A 5,007-nucleotide genomic window follows, 5' to 3' on the forward strand; every position below is an offset into this window, starting at 1 on the left:
TGGGAGTGCCTAGCCAAGGTAGAAGTTCCTTTACCCAAGAGGGTGAAAAATTGACCCAAAATAGTGGATTGTGTATTTATTGAATATGCTGTAAACAGTAAAGCCTGTCGATTTTTGGTTCACAATCTGATAATCTTGAAATTCATGTTAATACGGTAATTGAGTCAGATAACGCTGAGTTCTTTGAACACATTAATCCGTATAAAACTGAATGTGAGTCGACAAGTGAAAGACCTAAATGACCACGTGAAGAATTAATGAAAAATACATAACCTAACGAAGATCCTAGGCGTAGTAATCGCCAACGGAAATCCACTTCTTTCGGATCAGATTTTGTGGCATTCTTGCTTGAAAATAAGCCTCAAACATTTAAAGCAATTATGTCTTCGTCTGAGTCAACGTATTGGAAAGAAGCAGTTAATAGTGAGATCGAATCAATTTTAAATAATCATACTTGGAAATTGACTGATCTTCCTCCATGAAATAAACCTTTAGGATCAAAGCAGATCTTTAAAAGGAAAATGAAAGCCGATGAGACTATTGACAAATATAAGACTAGACTAGTAGTCAAAGGATACAAACAAACGGAAGGTCTGGACTACTTTGATACATACTTCCCAGTAATAAGGATAACATCAATTAGGATGTTAATAGCATTAGCGGCAGTGCATAATCTCAAAATCCACCAAATGGATGTCAAGACAACCTTTTTAAATGGAGAATTGGAGGAAGAAATTTACATGAAACAACTTGAAGGGTTTGTAGTTCCTGGTAAAAAAGAGAAACTGTGCAAGCTTGTGAAGTCACTTTATGGGCTCAAGCAAGCACCCAAACAATGACATGCTAAATTTGACCAAACGATGTTGGCAAATGGATTCAAGATTAACGAATGTGAAAAATGTGTTTACATTAACAACATTCCGAATCATGAAGTCATTATTTGCCTGTATGTTGATGACATGTTAATAATGAGTAAAGATATTGACGATATAAATGCTATTAAGCGTATGTTGTTCGACATGTTAATAATGAGTAAAGATATTGACGATATAAATGCTATTAAGCGCATGTTGTTCAGCAAGTTCGATATGAAGGACTTAGGAGTTGTTGATTTGATCTTAAGGATCAAGATTCTCAAAATTCCTCAGGGACTAGCATTATATCAATCTCATTATATTGAAAGAGTATTGGATTAGTTCAAGTACTTGAATTTTAACAATGTCAAACTCCAATTGATCTAAGCTTTACATTTCAAAAGAATGAAGGTGAAAGTGACTCTCAATTGGAATATGCCATAGTGTTGGAAAGTTTGATGTATTATATGATCTTGTACGCGACAAGATATAGCTTGTGCTATTAGCAAACTGAGTCGGTTCATTAGTAATCCTAATCAAACTCACTGGATGGCAATGAAACGTGTATTGGGGTATCTGAAACCTACACAACACTATGCTTTGCATTATAATAAATATCTTGTCGTGATTGAAGGATATAGTGATGCAAATTGGATCACCGAGTCAAATGAAATAAAATCCACAAGTGGTTATGTTTTTACAATTGGTGGAGGAGTACTCTCTTGGAAATAGTCCAAACAGACATGTATCGCTCGCTCCACAATGGAATCTCAATTTATTACCTTAGGTAAGGCAGATGAAGAAGCTAAATGACTCCAAAAATTCTTAGAGGATATTCCATTCTGGCCCAAACCCATGGGACCTATTTGCATACATTATGATAGTCAAGCAGCAATAGGTAGGGTAGGGAGCGTCATGTACAACGGGAAGTCTTGTCATATACGACAGAGACATAGTACCGTAAGACAACTGCTCTCTGGTGGAATTATCACAATTGACTATATGAAGTCAAGCGATAATGTGTCAGATCCACTAATGAAAGGCCTAGTAAGAGAGACAGTTGAAAAATCATCTAAGGGAATGAATTTACGGCTTAGGACAAGTCATCATGGCGCTAACTCTATCTAACAGACTGGAGATTCCAAGAGCTAGACTCAAGGAGAAAAATAAAGTTGTGACTGACGGTTCGACATTGTCAATCAACTCAATCCATTCTCATGATGAATACAATGTTCAGGAACGAGGTTAAACCATTAAGGCTTGTTAATGAGTTAATAAAGCTTAAAGTTTTTAATAATTTGCTAAGTTTGGCAGATTTGACCAAATATTGTATCTACGAGATGACACGCTTAGAAATCACTTATGTGAGTGTGAAGTGTAAGCCGCTTCAAAGAGAATTTTTTGTTAAAAGCCTATACACTCATGAAACCAGGAGGTGTTCATGGCTGAAACTAACACAACCGTAAGAATAATAAACGGTAAAAGGTTAATTGTGTGACATATGGTTGTCTAGGTATACACCAAAGCTCGACGGTTCAAAGATATCGCATCTACCGATTGACCGAGTATATCCGACATATGTTCACTACGGAAAGCCCAAGGGGAAACCTACTTATCTAGATGCAATTGATCCTTGCTTGTAAAGTACACACTCATCCGTGCATTCCTTTGTGCTATGAAAATTCCCCATTAATGTGGGGAAATTGTTGGGTTATAGCAAGAGCTAATGGAAATGGAGGGAAGATGAAAAGAGGAATTGAAAAAGATTCCCTTATGCTTTAAGAAAGGCATTTCTCCCTCATTGGTGGTGGAAAGAAAAATTGAAGTGTTTAAATAGAGAAATACTTCTACTAGTTGTTAAAAGGGTTGGAAAGAGGGAACCCCGTCGCGTCGTTGTTGTCGCTCACTCGGTTTCGGCTTCGAAAAATGATCGATCGAGAGATTATTTTTGGACAAAGTTTGTTTTAATTATTTGATTATTTATTTAATTAATTAAATTAAATTGAATGCCTAAACGTTTCAATTATTTAGCTAATTAACCGAAATGTTCCGACCCGACTCGGATCCGCGCGACTCGTTTTATTTAAAACACTTTCCNGTTCAAAGATATCGCATCTACCGATTGACCGAGTATATCCGACATATGTTTACTACGGAAAGCCCAAGGGGAAACATACAATTGATCCTTGCTTGTAAAGTACACACTCATCCGTGCATTCCTTTGTGTTATGAAAATTCCCCATTAATGTGGGGAAATTGTTGGGTTATAGCAAGAGTTAATGGAAATGAAGGGAAGATGAAAAGATGAATTGAAAAAGATTCCCTTATGCTTTAAGAAAGGCATTTCTCCCTCATTGGTGGTGGAAAGAAAAATTGAAGTGTTTAAATAGAGAAATACTTATACTAGTTGTTAAAAGGGTTGGAAAGAGGGAACCCCCTCGCGTCGCTGTCGTCGCTCACTCGGTTTCGGCTTCGAAAAATGATCGATCGAGAGATTATTTTTGGACAAAGTTTGTTTTAATTATTTGATTATTTATTTAATTAATTAAATTAAATTGAATGCCTAAACGTTTCAATTATTTAGCTAATTAACCGAAATGTTCCGACCCGACTCGGATCCGCGCGACTCGTTTTATTTAAAACACTTTCCCATTTTATTTGAATTTTCCACCATTGGAGATGACTGTTCTGAGAGGTTGCAACTTTCAGGAACAGCCAGGACCGTTTGAAAGGTTGCAAACTTTCGTAAATGGTCGTGTGGTTTCTGAAAGGTTGCAACCTTTCGGAACCAGTTCCTCTTGTCTATAAATACCTTTGATTCCTTAGATTTTTACTTACGAAATTTTTGAATTGTTCTTCAATTCTTCTGCACAAAACTTAATTGTGTACTTTACTGCCGTTGAGTGGCTCGTTGACACCAGAGTTTTGGGTATCAATACGCTGGTGATTGAGATCATTCTATCCTCGGAGGACATATTCCAAATCAAACCTCGGATACTAGAGGGGAATAATTTTCTTAAGGGGACACTGTGCGTTCAGTGGGCTTGATCTTCTTTCCATTATGTTCTTTAGATTCTGGTACGTTTTTACAGATTTTAATTTTGTTAATTAATTTCTGTTCTTCACTGGTTCATTGAAACTTTGGTAACTTCGTGTTTCTGCAAAGTTTCTGGTAATCAGTAGTACTGTTTAAACACAGATTGGCTTACACACATTTATCAGTAAAAAAACTATTTTATAGCATGTGCATATGCTCTAACTCTTCTCCGACATAAAGATGATTGTTGTAGGTGGGCGCACAACTCAATATTGATTGTTAAACTCTCGAGGGTCATTATGAACATTTCTAGTTATAAGAATTCTTCCTAGGGTGAAGCCCGTCTATAGTACCCGTTCGTGTGACAATTTGACATAAGCGGGTGCCGAGGCACATTTCGTCAAATCAGGAGCGGTTCCTTCCCATTTATCTTAATTGAGGCAGACAATTGCTTAATTATATGTCATATCATCTTGCTTAATTATATTTACAAGAATTATACATAAGATTCTTGTCAAACCTAATTCCAAAAAAAAGTGTGTTATTTGAATAGGCGAAACCACGTGTGCTTGTATTTGTGTTTGGGAGAAATAAGTTTTCATTGTTGTGGCAATTCATGGGTAGTCATACTCACGGTCCCTTAAGAACTCGAAATCGTAGATGAGATTAACCTACCATAATACTAGGGGAGGTACTAGCTTTGATATCATCTATCACAACCCAGAGGCCCCACTTTACACTGACCCTCTAGGCTAAGCTTAAGTTTCTCTTTGAGAACTAGTTAACTTAAAAAACAGCTCGAACATTTAAATTCTAAATTCATTTATATATGAGTTTCTGTTTTTATGAGATTTAATTAGGATAATTGTTATAGTGAACTCTTTTACGAATTTAACCGCTAGCGTTTTCTGTTAATTTATTCCAAGCACCAATAGCCAGTACTTCTTATATATAATAATATATGGTTCTTAGAATAGATAAGGTAGATAAAGACAGTTACTTGTTGACTGCTTTGCAATTGATGCGCCACTCTGGTTATCTCTTTCCTATGCTTTAGGCAAGAAATTAGCATAATCCTTGGGATCGTTTGGTTAGGAATAAATTATTTTAAAATTA

The sequence above is a fragment of the Solanum stenotomum genome, chromosome 4, assembly GCF_019186545.1.
Source record: "Solanum stenotomum isolate F172 chromosome 4, ASM1918654v1, whole genome shotgun sequence".
Lineage (NCBI taxonomy): Eukaryota > Viridiplantae > Streptophyta > Magnoliopsida > Solanales > Solanaceae > Solanum > Solanum stenotomum.